The sequence below is a fragment of the Theropithecus gelada genome, chromosome 13 (assembly GCF_003255815.1).
Source record: "Theropithecus gelada isolate Dixy chromosome 13, Tgel_1.0, whole genome shotgun sequence".
Lineage (NCBI taxonomy): Eukaryota > Metazoa > Chordata > Mammalia > Primates > Cercopithecidae > Theropithecus > Theropithecus gelada.
The window spans coordinates 30,978,473-30,996,984 of NC_037681.1; positions in this window are offsets into that span (position 1 = coordinate 30,978,473).

An 18,512-nucleotide genomic window follows, 5' to 3' on the forward strand; every position below is an offset into this window, starting at 1 on the left:
AAATATATATTCTAAAGAAGTAAAGGAGAGGGCATACAATCATATATGTGACATGATAGAATTTCAGGAAACATGCCCACAGGAAAATACTTGGAGTAAGATGGAAAGAAATAAGATATTAACCCAAATCAATCCTGAATGTGGTGTAATCTGGTTTTTTTTTTGTTTTTTTTTGTCTTCAACATGAAAAAGATGCGTGAATCTTTCAATGGACGGAGGCCAGAAGGCAAGAAGACTCCGGATAAGCATGGGGAACATTGGCTTCTGGTCAGAGCTGCCCTGGGCAGAGGGCACGTCCAGTCGGTGAGGATACCGCAGTGGGGGCGGGAGCCCATGGGGCAGCAGCCGTGAGGGGACAGATGCCTCGAAAGGTCACTGGCTGCAGTGACCTACCGGTCCCCAGGGCACTGAGATTCTTCTGAACAGCAGGCCCCAGTCAGTTGCTGACCAGGGGCCTGAACCCTGGATATCTGCTCTGGGCACACCTCCTTGGCATATGTGGGGCATCTTATTTACCCAAAGCAGGTGTGTTCATTTAGGGCCACCTGCATGTTCACAGGAGCACTCCCTGCAGGTGGCTTTTGGTATTTCACCTGGATATCCGTCTGCTTGAGCTGCTGTAACCAAATACCATAGGCTGGGTGGCTTCAGCAACCGAGATCTATTTCTCACCTTTCTGGAGGCTGGAAGTCTGAGGTTGAGATACCGGTGGCTTAGGGCCCATTTCCTGACCTGCAGGTGGCCACCTGCTCGCTGTGTCCTCACATGACAGAGAGACTGGGTCTCTCTTCCTCTTCTTAGGACACTAGTCCCCTCGTGGGGGCCCCTCCTTCATGACCGCCCCTAAACCTAATCACCTCCTAGAGGCCCCATCTCCAAACACCGTCACACTGGGGACCAGGGCTTGCACACGAACTCTGGGAGGCGGAGGCGGGCTCTGTGTTTTAGCCCGCCCCTGGGGGGCAGAAGAGGAGACACTGACAGTGTGGACTCCCTGGGGTGGGAAGGAGTGGGCTGAGGACAGCGAATGTAGACTGTCTTCTGGAAAGTCTCTAAGAGAAAAGAAAGCGAGAGGTTGATGGGGGTGGGCACTGTGGGATCAGGGGAAGGGTTTTGGGGTTTTGGTCTCATATTTGTTTTCAAGCAGGGATGTGCGAGCTAGGCCCGGGGAGCCAGTGAGCAGGAGAGATGGAACTCAGTCCAGGCTGGGGCAAGCGGAGGGTGGGGCTAAGGCCAGGAGGGGAGGCTGGAGGGAGGGAGCGAGATCTGACTGGGAGCCTCCATATCCTCCGAGAAGTGGAGGGTGTTGTGGATGGACCGTGGCTCCTGAAATGCCTGGGTTGCACCCCAACCCAGTGTGACCGTATAGGTAATTAAGGGTAAGTAAGATCGTAAGCATGGTACCCTGATCTGATGGGACCTCAGCCTTATCAGAGGGGCAGGGGGACTGTCCCTCCACCTCTGCCAGCAGAGAAGAGAGGCCTTGCAGAATGGACCCTAGGGGCACCCTGACCTCAGACTTCCAGATGAACCGTGAGAACAAGCAGGAGTGCCTGCTGCTGAAGCCGCCCAGCCTGTGACGTTTCGTCACCCTGAAAACCAGGTGGGAAGAGGAGCTGTGGAGGGGCTGGGTGCCCCCTGAGGGGCAGGGTCAGGCTCCCAAGCTTCTCCGAGGACCCAGACCCAGGCGAGGGACATCACCTCCCAGAAGGGAGCTCAGGTCCCTGGTGCTGTGATGGGAAAGACATAGGGTGGGCCTAATGGGGGGTGGGTTTTGTGGACCCGGGGGGCAGAAAATGGGGTGCAGGGGGACAAAGGAGGCCGGAGGAACTGTGAGGTCAGGCTGGAGAGATAAAGAAGGCCTCACCGGAGGGGGCTGGGCCCCTTTGAGAGGGGATGTCAGGAATTGTGGGGCTTGAAGGGAGGTCAGAGAAACCTGAGGGGCAGTTGTCTGAGCATGACTGAGGGTTGGGGTCTGTCCCCTGGGGATGAGGGGATCACCAGTGGGCACTGAAGATTCTCAAGGCTATGACTGGGTGTGGGGAGGGGTGGCTCTGAGCAAGCAGCCATGGGAGTGGAGTGGCGGGTAGGGAGCCGTCAGGGGGCGGCTGGGGCGGGGGTAGAGGGGATTTTAGTCAATGGGGGAGCACCCCCTTGAAGACACATCCAGCCTCCCACAGAGCGTGGGGCCCCTCCCGGTTCCAGCAGTTGCCTTCTAAGTCTCATGATCCCACACAGCTCTGGGCCTGCAGCCCCGGCCCTACACCCTGCTGAGTGTCCTTTCCCTCTGACGAGGCCCTCAAGGCCCTATCTGGGGTGCCAGTTACCTCTGCCCACCTCTCCCTCTCTCCTCCAACTGACAGGCCCAGCCTCAGGGCATCCTTCTGTCCACCTGGAGCCCTCATCTCCAGACACCACATGGACACTCTCCCCTGCCACCAGCCTCTGCCCTGGCTCCTGGCTGGTCCCTTCCAGGCAGTGGGGCCCCTACCCTGCTCAGCACCCCCACCCAACTCAGCCCTCCCAGCCTGCTCAGCTGCCCCAGCCTGCTCAGCCTCCTCAGCCCCCCAGCCTCCTCAGCCCCCCAACCTCTCAGCCCCCCAGCCTCCTCAGCCCCCCAGCCTCCTCAGCTCCCCAGCCTCCTCAGCCCCCCAGCCTCCTCAGCTCCCCAGCCTCCTCAGCCCCCCAGCCTCCTCAGCCCCCCAGCCTCCTCAGCACTCCAGCCTTCTCAGCCCCCCAGCCTCCTCAGCACTCCAGCATCCTCAGCTCTCCCAGCCTCTTCAGCCCCACAGCCTCCTCAGCGCCCCAGCCTGCTCAGCCCCATCTCACTCCTGGGGCCATCTGCTCACTTGATGTTTCCACTGTGGGGCTGCCCCGCCACTCCTCACCACCGGGGCCTTTCTCTGTCTGCATCCCGGAGGTCTCATGGGCACCTGTGGGGCTTGCCACCACCTGCTGAGTGAAGCAGGTGTGGATGGAAGATGAGGGAGCCAGCATGGGCAGCAGGTGGTCTGCGGGGATTGGAGAATAAGAAGGTGGCAGTGGGCAGGCTCTGTCAGGGAGAAAGGACCACAGAGCCACAGAGGCTGGCAGGGGCAGCAGAGGGCAGTGGGCTGGGGTGGGGGATCCATGTACAGGGAGCGAAGGGAGCACTGGGGAGGGGCACCCGGGAGTCTCTGACCTGCCCTCCAAGTGGAGGGCAGCAGCTACAAGGGGAGCAGAAGGAGGGCCCCGGGTCCCAGGCAGCCTGGGCAGAAGAGCAGAGGCAGCCGCAGGTGCTGGCCTCGGGGCGAGGGCTGAGGCACAGTGGAAGGGTAGGATCCTGCAAGGATGCCTGGGAGGGCCACCTGGCAGGCCCTCGTTCTGCCCATGCAGGTGAGTCCTCTTGCCAAGTGCAGGCAATGTCCCGGAGGTGGCGGCTCGTCGTGGGCCTTGTGGCAGCCCAGGGCCATCCGGCCCAGGGGGGCAGAGGGCAAAACCGTGGCACCAGGAGTTGGACTGGCATGGGCTGGAGCCCGCCTGTGTGATCCTCAGTTGCACGCCTGGGTGACCTCACTTGTTTCTGCTGTGAGGAACACGCTCAAACCCAGTGACTTTGAACAAGTGACGAAGGTGCTTCCTGACGGTTCTGAGTGAGCTGGGGGGCGGTTCCCCCTGGAGGCACAGGTGGGACGGGCTCCATGCCTGTGCTGGGCACACAGCGGGCAGGGCACACATCCCCACTGAGGCCACATCGCTTCTTCACCCCTTCCTTCGTGACATCTCCCGCTCCTCTCCTCCATCACAGCTCCCTCTGCCCTCCTTTATAAGGAGAGCTGCGATTCTGCTCCGGGTCCATCCATATAACCCCAGGTCATCTTCCAATCTCAAGACCCTCAACCACGTCACTTCTGCAGATCCCTCGGCTGCCGGCCTTTTGGCTCCTGAGACCGTGGCCCAACATGGCACATAGGGACTCAGGGAAAGGGCCTTTCAGGAGCCCTCTAGGGTGGCGTGGGAGCCAGACAAAGGTGGGGGACTCAGGGGCTGCCCCCCAGGAAGCCGTCCCCAGCTGAGCCCTGTCGGGGAGCCTGTGGCTGAGGTAAGTTTGTCCTGAGCCCCAGGCAGGCTGTCTCCAGCCACAGGGTCAAGCCAGGGGCTGGGGTTCCGGAAACTCCAATGGGACCTTTGGGCTGTGGCAGGAGGGTTGTCTTGGGAAAACAGGGCGGTGGGGCTGGAGGCAAAATCTATTTCTGTAAATTGAGGAGTTGAAACTGAGGGGTTTGGAAACCAATGGGGATTTTTAAATAAAGACATTTGGCCGGGCGCGGTGGCTCAAGCCTGTAATCCCAGCACTTTGGGAGGCCGAGACGGGTGGATCATGAGGTCAGGAGATCGAGACCATCCTGGCTAACACGGTGAAACCCCATCTCTACTAAAAAATACAAAAAACTAGCCGGGCAAGGTGGCGGGCGCCTGTAGTCCCAGCTACTCGGGAGGCTGAGGCAGGAGAATGGCGTGAACCCGGGAGGTGGAGCTTGCAGTGAGCTGAGATCCGGCCACTGCACTCCAGCCTGGGCGACAGAGCAAGACTCCGTCTCAAAAAAAAAAAAAAAAAAAAAAAAAAAAAAAAAAGACATTTTAGGAGGGCACATCAGGCAGTGGGCCTCAGAAGGGACTGGAAAGGGAGTGCCAGAGACGGGGTGATCTTAGGGGCTGCTGCGAAGTAAGCGAGAGTTGCCAAGGGCTGAGGGCAGCTGTGGTGGAGGAGCGGCAGCTGGAGGGTGTGGAGGCCTGGCGGGAGACACAGTGACGGGGTAGAGCGGGGGAGACACAATGACGGGGTTGGGGGGTGTCCTGGGTGGGCAGGAGACACAGTGACAGGGTGGGGGGGTCCAGGTGGGCGGGAGACACAGTGACAGGGTGGGGGGGAGACACAGTGACTGGGTGGGGTGGGTCCGGGTGGGCAGGAGGCACAGTGACAGGGTTGAGGGGTCTGGGTGGGCGGGAGACACAGTAACGGGGTGGGGGAGGGGTCCGGGTGGGCAGGAGACACAGTAACAGGGTGGGCAGGAGACACAGTAATGGGGTGGGGGGGTCCGGGTGGGCAGGAGACACAGTAACAGGGTGGGCAGGAGACACAGTAATGGGGTGGGGGGGTCCGGGTGGGCAGGAGACACAGTAACAGGGTGGGCAGGAGACACAGTAATGGGGTGGGGGGGGGGGGGGGGGGGGGAGACACAGTAACAGGGGGGGGGGGGGGTCCGGGGGGCTGCAAGGTGTGAGTGCAGATCCAGCACTCACTTTGTCTCTGGACCTCAGATGCCGGGACCTCGGTCTGTTCAATAATGGGGCAGGACCGGGTGATCACCAAGGTCCCTGGAAGTCCGGAGTTGTTGCTTTTGCCCCTGTGTTAGCCCATTCTTGCATTGCTACAAAGAAATACCTGAGACTGGGCAATTTATAAAGAAAACAGGTTTATTTGGATCACAGTTCTGCAGGCTGAACAGGAAGTGTGGCGCCGGCATCTGCTTCTGGTCAGGCTTCAGGAAGTTTCCAATCATGGTGGAAGGGGAGCCAGAGGAAGAGAGGGCAGAAGCACCACACTCTTCAACAACCAGATGTCCCGTGGACTCCCAGAGCGAGAACACTCTCATGTGGCAAGGGGAGCCATTCATGAGGGATCCACCCGCATGATCCAGCACCTCCTGCCAGGCCCCGCTTCCAACATTGGGATCACATTTCAAGATGAGATCTGGAGGGGACACACATGCAAACCACATCAGCCACATTTGCCGAGAACCGACCACATGCCAGGCCCAGTGCAGCCTCCTCATGTGCGTGCCTTGTTTAGATGGGACCACAGCCCTGTCAGGTGAACAGTGTTACCCGTTTTACAGATGAGCAGATCGAGGACCAGAGAAGCCCCGGAAGCTGCTCGCGCTGGTGATGGAGTGTTTGGGGCCGGGATTCACACTCCATGCAGGACACCGCGGTCTACTTGTGCTCGTGTCTCTGCATGTGAGAGAGGGAGAGAGACATCGCAGGGCAGCGGGACCAGCGCAAGAGGGAGCAGAGAGAGTTCCAGCTTCCCAGCCACCAGCGTTTCCCAGCCGCCCTGCATCTTGGCTTCATGGAAGGAGCCCTTCTGCGGGGCCCACCTCTTCTCCCTCCCTGCAAATGCCGGGGGTCAAGGCCAGCTCAGTCTTATTTCAAGAAGTAAAGCAACAATGCTCCTCCAAAGCTGACTGGGGGAGCAGCAGCAGTGCAGCATGTGGAGCTGCGAAAGGGGAGCTCTTGGGGTCCTAGATAAGCACCCCGAGGCTGGGGTCTCCAGGTCCCCTGCAAGGCCAGCCTTGGACTAGTCCCACGTGGGGCGAGTGTTATTCTTCCTTCACAAGCAGTCACCAGGGCTGGCAAAATGTTGCACCACAAGGCTGCTGGCCAGCTAGATGCCCTCCACTCACCAGATTCTCGGAATTTGCGAGGTCCTCCATTGCTAATAACAACAGGCCTGATCTGTTGAGAGCCCACCTGTGCCAGCCTGTGCCTCGCACAATTATTTTCTGCATTTTATGCCAGTGAAAGCTGGGGCTCTGAGAAGCCAGAGCTGCATGGCGAGTACGTGGAGCTATGGGATTTGAACCTCGGACAGTGCCAGGACAGCGCCCTGGCCCTCTGCCCTGCAGGAGCCCCTCGGCTGCCGGTAGCCTGAGATGCCTGCTGCCGGGCACCATGGCCTGCCACGGACAGTTCCGGATGGAGAACTGACTTGAGTTTGTGTCTCTACAGGTCCGGAGACCCGACCTGGCCACGCTTTCCACTGGAGAGAGGAACGCTGAGGCTGGATCCATGCAGGGGCTGGGTCCCTGCTGAGGCTCACAGTCAGACAGCACCACCTGCATCAGTGCTTTCCACACCTGATCTCTCTTGAGCCTCATGACAACTATTATCCGTTTGAAGAGGGGGAAACTGAGGCTTAGAAAGCTCAAGCAACCTGTCAAAAGCCACAGGCGAGTGAGAACTCCCACGCAGGCCTTCCGGCTCCCCGTCCCGCCTCCTCCCACCATGCCCCAGAATCAGCACCCCCTGAGTGCTTGCTTGAGCCAGGTGAGATCCAGAACCCGGCTAGAGCCAGGCTTCGGCCAGGCCGTGGCCACGCTGCCATCTGACAAGCCCGGGGCCTGTCCCAGCAAGACTGAGGCCCGTGTGGAGACAACTGCACAGTCGTGACCGGTTGTCCTGACAGACCTGCTAGCACCGCCCGAGGCTGGGAGGGCGCTAAGGAGAGCTGGCCAGCCTGCCTGCCTGCTGGGGCCGCACCTCCGGCGCCTAGGCTCCCAGTTTGGCTGTTAAAGCCAAATTTTAGCTCCAAGTAAAAATGTGTCTGAGTATAAAGCTTTGAAGATACAGTTTCTTAATGAAAATGCTGAGTGAAGCCAATTAGACTGGCATGGGCAGTAATCATTATAATAAGGGTAATTGAGTTGGATTTATTATAGCTGACGATGGCTCTTTTCCCCTTAAGTAGAGAAAGAAAATAATTCACTGATATTAAAACATGATTGAAGTTTTCCTTCAAACCCCTGGGAAATGGCTCAGTTTCCGGGACTTCGTCTCAAATGTGAGGCTGGTGGGTAACAAGACAATGGCCATTTTTTTTTTTTTTTTTAAGAGTCTCATTGTCGCCCAGGCTGGAGTGCAGTGGCACAATCTCAGCTCACTGCAACCTCCACCTCCCAGGTTGAAGCAATTCTCCTGCTCAGCCTCCCGAGTAGCTGGGATTACAGGCGCCCGCCACCATGCCCAGCTAATTTTGTATTTTCAGTAGAGATGGGGTTTCACCATATTGGTCAGGCTGGTCTCAAACTCCTGACCTCAGGTGATCCGCCTGCCTCGGCCTCCCAAAGTGCTGGGATTACAGGCGTGAGCCACCGCGCCTGGCCTATGGCCACCTTTGGTGACTTGATTTTCTCAAGTGGGAGCTCTTCCTTCCGAAGCAAAATTGAACGCAGGAGAACTGGGGAGGAGGCAGCAAGGCCCACGGGACCAGCAGGACCTGGGGAGTCCGGCACTGTCATTTACCTGTGGGACTTGGATACGGTCCTCAGCCTCTCTGAGCCTAGGTTTCCTCGTGTGTAGAACGGGGATCAGAATACTGATACTGTAGGGTTTCTGGGGAAATGAAATGAAGCTAAAATACATGAAATTTGATTAAAGAAAATATATGACATGCCTGGCAAGAGGTAGACACTCAATAAATGTGAATAACCTTTCCTAATAGCAGGAAGCTGTCTATGGAGAGAGCCCAGAGCTCTAAAAGCCCTGCTGTAGCATATTTTTAAGCGAGATAAAAATGTATTTCTCATTTCAGTAAAAGTCTACCGGTAAACAGTCCAGGGCTGGTGGTGTGGTAAATCCGCAGGGACCCAGGCCCCTTCTCTCTTGCTGCTCCACCATCCTCAGCAGGAAGCTTTCACTCATGGCCCAGTGTGGCTGCCATGCTCCAGCCACTGTGTCCTATTTCCAGCTAGCAGAAGGGAAGAAGGGTTCTCTTTAAAGGACACTTCCTGGGAGTTACATGTAACGCATTGGGTTACAGACCTTTGGATAGAATTTGTCGCATGGTCCCACCCAGCAACCAGGAATTCTGAGGAACCTGGTCTTTATTCCAGCAGCCATGTGTCCAGATAAAGTTGAGGTCCTATTGCTAAGGACGAAGGGGAGGACTACTGGGGGAAATCAGGCCACCTCTGCCCCATTATCTCATTTGACAGGTTGCCAGTGGGCTAAAGGGATAATGTACATAAAACTTTTTTTTCTTTTTTTGAGACAGAGTCTTGCTCTGTCGCCCAGGCTGGAGTGCAGTGGTGTTATCTTGGCTCACTGCAACCTCCGCCTCCGGGTTCAAGCAGTTCTCCTGCCTCAGCCTCCCAAGTAGCTGGGACTACAGGCACCTGCCATCACGCCCAGCTAAATTTTTTATTTTTTAGGTAAAGACGGGATTTCACCATGTTGACCAGGCTGGTCTTGAACTCCTGACCTCAGGTGATCCGCCCGCCTCGGCCTCCCAAAAGTGCTGGGATTACAGGCGTGAGCCACTGCGCCCTGGCATTTTACTTTATGTATTTTTTTTGAGACAGAGTCTTGCTCTGTCACCCAGGCTGGGGTGCAGTGGTGTGATCTTGGCTCACTGCAACCTCTGCTTCCTGGGCTCAAGTGATTCTCCTGCCTCCTGGGTAGCTGGGATTACAGGCACATGCCACCATGCCCAGCTATTTTTTGTATTTTAAGTAGAGACGGGGTTTCACCATGTTGGCCAGGCTGGTTTCGAACTCCTGACCTCAAGTGACCCGCCTGCCTCAGCCTCCCAAAGTGCTGGGATTACAGGCGGGAGCCACCACGCCCGGCCTCAGCTGCATTTTAAATGGGCTGTTTGGCACGCTGGATGTTGCTGTGAGCAGTCTGTGTTTCTGGAGACCGCCACAGCTGCAGCTCTCTTCCTTGAGGCCTTTGCTCTGCCCTCTGCCCTGGGAGGGGGTTTCTCACTTATTCTTCCCCCAGGGCCTCTCGGGCCTGGACTGTAGAGAAGGACACAGATGACTTTGCTGGGCGACCTGGAAACCTGGGGAGTAGACAATGCACAGAGATGCCAGTCAGGCCAAGAACGAGGAACCAAGGAGGGCTAGGCTCTGGTCCCAGCTCCAGGCCTCAGTCTCCCGACCTGTACAATGGAAGGGTTGGGCTCTGCTTCCAGGGCTCTTCGCTGGGACTGCAGGGACTCGGGGTGCCCTGCTACTGAGAGGCACTGAGAGGCTGAGCGGAGGCTAAAGATGCAGAACAGGCTCACCGGCCCGGCGCGCTCAGGCCGCTCACTCAGCTACCTTTAATCAGATCTGCTTGCTTGCTGTTCCCAATCTACTCTTATCTAAGCGTCTCCAAGCCGCAAGAGCATGCTCCTTCCCGCAGCTGATTCGTGGCCTCTCTGAGTCACCCCACGTTTCCTCCCAGATGTGTGGGTAGGCCTGACTCCCCCCGGGGGCCTCAGCGGTGTGTCCCTCAGGGATGCAGACAATGGGGTCTCCCTGGGGAGTTCTGGGTCTTGGGCTGAAGAGGAAGCAAGATGGTAGGGACAGACCCCAGAGGACGTGGAATGCAGAGCCGCCATGGCTCTGAGAATTATTCCTAGAAAAGGCGCCTCCCAGGCCAGGTGTGGTGGGGCGCACCTATAGTCTCAGCTCTGCTGGAGGCTAAGGTTGGGGCAGGAGGTGGGGATATTATTTGAGCCCAGAGCTCAAGAACAGCCTGGGAAACACAGCGAGACCAAATAAGAGGGTTTAGATGAAAAGGGTGGGGCCAGCACTCCCAGCAGCCCACAGATCACCATCCCCTCACTCCCTGTTTTTCACCCCCCACTCCCCGCTTGCATCACCCTGGGAAGATTCTTGCTTGCATGTTTACTATTTTTTCTAATTACAAAAAGAAGGCAGCTGGGTGCTGTGGCTCAAGCCTGTAATCCCAGCACTTTGGGAAGCCCAGGCAGGTGGATCACCTGAGGTCAGGAGTTCAAGACCAGCCTGGCCAACATGGTGAAACCCCATCTCTACTAAAAATACAAAAATTAGCTGGGCGTGGTGGCGCTTGCCTGTAATCCTAGCTACTCGGGAGGCTGAGGCAGGAGAATTGCTTGAACCCAGAGGCGGAGGTTGCAGTGAGCTGAGATGTCACCATTGCACTCCAGTGTGGGGGACAAGAGTAAAACTCCATTTCAAAACAAAAGGAAAAAAAAAGAATGCTTCAATCACAGGGTTTTTGTTGAGAGAACATGATCCCTTCTTGCCAGTTTAAGAAGAAAGGTCTGTATCACAGGGTACTGGCTGACACATCTGGCTTCTGGGCTGCCAGGGAACTGGTTTGGATGCCATCTATCCTCCTTGTCCCTTCCCCATCATCCTTCAGGACTGAGCCTAAGGGATTCTGCAGCACGGCCGGGAGCCTGTGCAGCAGGTGCTGGCATCAGATGGTCATACACAGCGTCCTGAAACCCAGCTCAGATTTCTCCTCCCTGGGCTTCTGGTGTTTTGGGCTGAATTATATCCCCCGAAAAAGACCATTTGAAGTCCTAACCCCCAGTGCCTCCGAATGCAATTCTTATTTGGATTAAGCTCATTACAGAAGTAATTTGTCGGGATGAGGTCATACTGGAGTAGGTTGGACCCCTAATTCCATATGACTGGTGTCCTTAGAAGAAGAGGAGACACAGACACGCAGAGAGACAGAAGCAGGGACTGCAGTGATGTGCCTGCGACCCAAGGAATGCTGAGGACTGCTGACCACCACTGGGCACTGAAAGAGGCAGTGAGCGACTCTCCCCCACAGCTTCAGAAGGGGTGTGGCCTTGCTGACACCTTGATTTTGGACTTCGAGCCTCCAGAACTGAGACAATATACATTTCTGTTGCTTAAGACTCCTAGTCTGTGGCACTTTCTGGTGACAGCCCTAGGGAAAGCCGTAGGGATCCTCTGGTAGGACATGAGGGTGGGCTTTGCTGGGCAGCCTGGGAACCTGGGCTTGGGTGGATGGTGCTCAGAGTAGCCAGTTAGGCCAAGACCGAGGGGCCAGGGAGGGCGGTGCAGCAAGGGGAGGGGAGTGAGCACCAGCTTACCTGTGCCTTCAGGACCTTCTCAAGCCCAGCCGTGCACATGCCACCTCCCTGATGACTAACTGCTGCCGAGCACACCCAGCCTGTGGTTCCCTGGCTCACACCAGGCTCAGTTTGAGATGCATAGCTCGTGATCGTGGTCACTTGGTGTCCCTGTGGTTGACGTTTAGCCTCAGAGATGTTTGTGAAGTGCATCGTTTCTTGCTGATGAGTGCGGCTTTGCTCTGTCGCCCAGCACCTGTGCTGTGATGCCTTCATAGGGGCTGGTCTCGGACCCCTCATTGCCTTCACGAACACTTGGAGCATTCCTGGCTCTGTGGGACCATCAGCTCCCAGCTGGTTCTGCTCACCCCAGGGTCCTGCTGCCTGTTTCAGTCACACGCCCACCCTTCCCTTTGAAATCAGAGAGCCCATTTCAATGGCATAGATCCTACAGCTGTCCCAGCTTAGAGAGGACAGTCACACGCACACTGACTCCAGAGTGTTGAAAACTTGTACCATAAAATGGCACTAATTTTGCTATAGTTACACCATAGTAATAAAATCTGTCCATTCTAAAATTATTCCTTTCTTCCTAAGCCTAATAGTCTCAAATCCATTCTCACATATATTCCCCAAGTTTTTTATTAATTAATTAATTAATTTATTTATTTTATTTTTAGATGGACTCTCATTCTGTCACCCAGGCTGGAGAGCAGTGGCGCAATCTCGGCTCACTGCTGCAACCTCTGCCTCCCAAGTTCAAGCGATTCTCCTGCCTCAGCCTCCCAAGTAGCTTGGACCACAGGTGTGCACTGCCACACCCTGCTAACTTTTGTATTTCTAGTAGAGACAGGGTTTCACCATGTTGGCCAGGCTGGTCTTGAACTCCTGGCCTCAAGTGATCCACCTCTCTTGGCCTCCCAAAGTGCTGGGATTACAAGCGTGAGGCGCTGTGCCTGACATATTCCCAAAGTTTTTGAAAAAATGCACTGGCAAATATTGCTTTTTGGGAGGCATACCCCTCCTATCTCCAGAAGTGGGTACCGGCTCCTGCATTCTGCTGGGTAACAGGTCTAAAGGCAATGCGTGCGCTGTGCACAGGGTCTCCAGCTCACCAGACAGGAGGGAGGGGCTGCTTTCGTTTGCAAAGGCAGCTCTGTGGGCTTTGGGGACTGGGAATCCGTGAGGTGAACATTCCCAAAGTCCTGGATACAATCCGAAGGCTCCTGCTGTTTGCCGACAATGCCATGGCGTTCCGGTCAGAGACCTGGAGGGGCTGTGAGTTCGCTCTGTGTTGATCAGAGACCTGGAGGGGCTGTGAATTCGCCCTGTGTTGAAACCAGACTCGACTCTGGTTGTAAGTTCCATCAGTCCAGAGACTCTGACTACAAGCTCTCAGGCTGGTTCTGTTCCTATGCCTTGAGACTGTGGTTTTCCTTCTGCAAACCTCACTGTTACTGAGAGCTGCTGCCCCACAACCCGCGCATGCTTCACCCCATGGCAAGCAGCCAGCCGCATCCACGGCTTCCTGGGCCTTCACTCCCAGTGAGCACTGGCCACAGCTCTGTAACTTTCTCCACCACATGCCAAGGAAAGCTCCCATCTTCTAATGCCTACTGGGCCCTCGCCGCCTGTGAACCCAATAGTAAGGATGGCCCGTCTCAGGTCCTGTCCTCTTTGAGGGTTCAATGCCAGCAGCCATTTCTGCTGCAAAAAGCCCGTCCTGGTCAGGGTGACCCTGCTGTAGCCAGGGCTACTAGGCTGTTTTCAGAGTTTCTGAAGAGCCAGGAGCCAAACTCGATGCCACTAACCAAGAGAAACACCCTTGGGAGACACTGAGGGGGTTCTAGAGGAAATCCCTCTTCACCCCACTTAGAATGCAGAGTTGAGACCCCAGTACAGACCTCACAGCTGCCCCATATGACCCAGCGTCTGGGTGCCAGGATCCAGGCCCCCAGCACGTGGCTGCCACCTCATGCTCCTCTCTTGTGCCTTCTAGGTTCCCATGAGGGCGGAAGTTCACCTCGACATAGGCTAAGACGGCCTTGGGGTGTAGAGAGCAGAAGACCTGCCTGACTGGGGATGGGAGTTTTCTCTGTGGAGGAAGGAGAATGGGAGCTGGCCATTGGGAGCAGGCTGATGTTAGACAGGAGGGAGAGCGACGACTTCTTGGCCGGGCCTCTCCCACCGCAGGGGGCACCTAGAGGCCCCCGCCTGCCGCAGGGCTCAGGCCCTCCTCACCCCTCTGTCTGCTGCTGCGGGCTCCACTGTGCCTCCCGCGTGACTGGGCCAGGGCCTGATCATCCCCTCCTCCGTCACAGACGTCTGCAGCACAGTGACGATTTGTGATTCAACACGTGTCAGAGCCTGGGACACACGACACTCAAAGAATGTGACTTCCTTTTGAGGCCCCAGGCCCTCGACCTCCACGACCCACTGCTCTGGGGGTCCGATTCCACATCTCCCTTTTTCCAGGTGGTCCCTGTACTCTGCTCTGGGGGTCTCGGACAGCCAGGCCCTGCCCTCCTCCCGGCTGCCTGGAAGGTTCTTCACTCGCATTTCTCAGACAGCCCCAAAAGCACTCATTCTGAGTTCAAGCAGGACGCCGGACAGAAAGAGCTGTCTTTGGAGTTAGGCAGACGTGGGTTCAGGTTCCAGCTGTTTCCACTGGCTGGCATTGCCCCTTGGGCAATTAGGTGCGTAACCTCTCTGACCCTCCACGGTATCACCTGTAAAAGGGAGGAGAATGATAGGAATAGGGATCGTTGTGAAAAAGAAACGCAACTGCACCTGTAAGGTACCAGTCATGATCCTAACAAAAGCACCTTGTATGGATGATCTCATTTAATCCTCAAAGCATCGCCCGTTGTACAGGGGAAGACTTGAAACTTCAGTAGCTTCTTCTAGAAGAGGCTGGATTCTCACCTGGGCAGTTCGGCCCCAGGACCTCCATTCACATGACCACACTGTCATTCCCACATCCAGGCAACACTTCCAATGAGAGAAGTGCTTCCCTTTTCTGTCCCATCGGGCTTGATGCCACTGACGTCGCAGATCCTTCCCGGGTCCCAGGCATGCCCCACCAGGCCCAGGCCGTGCTCAGCGGCAGAAGCCTGGGCAGAGTGCGGAGGGCAGATTGGACCGGCTCCTGCCGCACTTCCAGCATCTTCTGGCCTCTGTGGCCTGGCTCCAGGTGCTGCCTTGAAGGAGCAGGGCACTTTTGGTTGCTGGCCTGCACTGGCCCCATCCTGGAATTCACTTGATGTTCTCAACAGTCCTGAGAGACACAGAAGGCAGGGACACTATCCCAGCACACATGGAGGGAACCCAAGGCTCAGAGAGCTGCAGGGCCCTGCCAAGGTCACACAGCTGGGAAGAACTGAGAGCCCCGCCCGGTCAGGCGTGGTCACTCAGCATCTGCTGGCGTGGGAACCTGAAACAGGGGTTCCCGTCCAGGCCTTCACATTGGGATCACCCCGGAAGTATGTTCTCCGACACTAAATCAGGATCTCGGGGGGTCCTGTGTATTGAGGTGTTTGGGCGCATCCTGTGTATTGAGGTGTTTGGGGGTCCTGTGAATTGGGGTGTTTCAGGGGGTCCTGTGTATTGAGGTGTTTGGGGGTCCTGTGTATTGAGGTGTTTGGGTGGGTCCTGTGCATTGAGGTGTTTGGGGGAGTCCTGTGTATTGAGGTGCTTGGGTGGGTCCTGTGTATTGGGGTGTTTGGGGGTCCTGTGTATTGGGGTGTTTGGGGGTCCTGTGTATTCGGGTGTTTGGGGGGGCCTGTGTATTGGGGTGTTTGGGGGGTCCTGTGAATTGGGGTGTTTGGGGAGTCCTGTGTATTGGGGTGTTTGCCAGCCCTGTGTATTAAGGTGTTGGGGGGTCCTGTGTATTGAGGTGTTTGGGGGGTCCTGTGTACTGGGGTGTTTGGGGGGTCCTGTGTATTGGGGTGTTTGGGCGGGCCCTGTGTATTGGGGTGTTTTTTTAGGCTCCCCAGGTGAGTTGAATGTGCAGCCAGGGTGGGGATGCTGACATTCCCACGGGGAGGAGAAAGGGGGGCGCTAAGTGAGGTTTTCCCCAGAATCTCTATGATCCAGTTGATTTCAGAACAAACAGTGCTGGTGGAGGATACAGGGATGCATCCACTGAAACCTGGCCTCGCCTGGGACATGAACTCAGAAACCGCTGAGTGAAATGAAGCTTACATACGTGCGGTCAAGGCTGTTGACAAAGACAAAAGAACAAAATATTTACACAAGAAACAACAACAAAAAGAAAAAGAAGAAGAAAGCAAATGTGGTGTCATGGAACTGCTGAGTGCATTTTTGCTCAAACACCCCCTGGGGAGATTTACTGATTTCCGGAACGCCCCTCCTTTGGACATCCTGTGGCCGCCTTTCAGGAGGAATCTGGATGTTGGTTTCCTCTGGTCTGTGTGTCCTTCATACACGCTCAATGAATGTCGAGCCCAGTGGCGGGGAGGGGTCTCGGGGTCCCTGTTGTCTGCCGAGGCCCTCGCCGGGGCCACTGGGTTACACCTGTTTGTCCCACACAGTGGGAGGCACCCACGCTGCTGCCTTTTTTAATGGAGAAAACCTGTGGCCTCATTGGGGGCTTGCCCAGCGTCCTGGAGCCGTTCCCAGCTGGCCAACCTCTGCTGTCACAGTCACTGATTCCCTGCCCTCCACCCCCAGCCTCCTCCCCGGTGGGATGAACGAGTCCCCCCACCCCAAGCCCTGATGGAATGATCTGTGCACGTTGCTCAGCTGAAACCTCCAGTCCCTTGAGAACGGCTGTGAGACACGGCCCCCCTCTGCGATGCCACTTCCGGGCACAGCCTGGACTGGACACAGCCCGGGACGGGGACTTCCAAGGGCTTCCTCCGGCAGCTCAGGGCGCTCAGCTGCCAGACCTCCTGGCTCGGTCCCCAGGCCATTTCCCTCTTGAACTTCTGTCCCCAAAGGTTTGGTCTGCAGCTGTTCAGAGGTGGTACCTGGGCACCTTCCTCTCCCACACTGTTCCTAGAGATTTGGCCGTGTCCACCGACTGTTCCAGAAGCTCACCTGGTCTCTTTACAGCCTCCTGTGTGAAGCCTCTGTTCCTGCTCCCGCAAAATGGAAATGACCTCCCTAGATGGTGGGTGTCTGGTGAGACTGTGGGTGTGGAAGCGTTTCTATGACATGTCCATAACAGACAAATCCGTGCAGACAGAAAGTAGGCGAGTAGTTGCTGAGGACTGGGGTGGGGAGATGGGGGTGACTGCTAAAGGACGTGGAGTTTCTTTTGGGGGTGATGGGAATATCTGGAATTGGATAGTGGTGATGGTTGCATAATTTTGTGAATGCACCAAAACCCACTGAATTATGCACTTGAAGTGGGTGAATGGTATGACACGCGAATTATATCTCAACAAAGCTGTTTAAAGAAAAAGCACGGGGTGTTGAGCCATTTTCCTACAATGGGATCGGTGAGCTGAGATAGCACCACTGCACTCCAGCCTGGGCGACAGAAAGTAAAAGGTGCATTCCTCACCAGGTGGTCCTTTTGGCTCCGAGACGCCCTTCCTCTATTGAGGAAGCTGTTTCTCTTTCTCTTCTCTTCTGCCTATTAAACCTCTGCTCCTAAACTCCTTGTGTGTGTCCGTGTCCTAAATTTTCCCGGCAGGTGACAACAAACCCCAGGTTTATACCCCAGACAATGTAGCCACTTCATGACCAGCTGGGCAGTTCCCGACGGCCCCAGGAGCCACCCAGGAGACAGAGGTCATGTTCTGAGCTGGGAAACACAGGCCTGGGGACGAGGAAGGAAAACCAGGGTGGGAGGTTTGGGAAAGAGAAGGGCCTGGCAGGGAAGGCCAGATGACAACATGCCCAGAGGCCAAAGGGCCAGGTCCTCTGAGGACCACCCTGGCAGAGCTTTGTGGCTGCAGTTGCAAACAGTTGTGCCCTGTGCCCTGTCCTTCTCTTCAGGTTCATCCCAGGATATGTCCCAGACTCCACACTGTCTTCTCAGCTGTATGGGGCCCTGGTGCTATGCCTGGTCCCCTGGGCACGTGGCAGGAGCTCTGAACAGCCCCCGAGTTCTACTTCTCTCTAAGGAGACTAGGCAGCCTTCAAGCAGGCCACTTCTGCCTCTCTCCTGAGGGTAAGCTCAGAAGGTCAGAAAGACCTTGTTACTGGCCCAGCACAGTGGCTCACACCTGTAATCCCAGCACTTTGGGAGGCTGAGGTGGGCAGACTATCTGAGGTCAGGAGTTTGAGACCAGCTTGGCCAATATGATGAAACCCTGTCTCTACTAAAAATACAAAATTAGCCAGGTGTGGCGGCGTGCACCTATAATCCCAGCTACTTGGGAGGCCAAGACAGGGGAATCGCTTGAACCCAGGAGGCAGAGGTTGCAGTGAGTCGAGACTGCGCCACTACCCTCCAGCCTGGGGGAGAGAGTGAGACTCTGTCTCACAAAAAAAAAAAAAAAAAAAAAAAGGTGGGGGGAGGATCTTGCTTCTAGAATGAAACCCCAGAGTACAAACCCAACACCAGTGGCTTAGGGCTACTGAGATCAAGACTGGTGTGGACATCAGAGCAGCTCAGAGATGGAAGGGGTTTGCTTCCTGCCATGGTAAGGTGCACTTAGAGGCTGGTGACACCTGGCAGACAGATGCAGAGGGAAGTCACACATAAAACCTGGGTTATGGGACTCGGTACCAGGAACATTCTCCCTGGATCTTAAACCTCAGCAGAAGGATGTGGGCCTTCTGGTGAGTGCTTTGAGAAACCACCATCTGAACACACAGGGGGCTATGACATTCCAAGTTTCCAGAGCCACCTACCTGGTGCTGCATTTCACAGACGGAGGCCTGATTGCCCTTTCTGTTTCCCATGACTGTCATC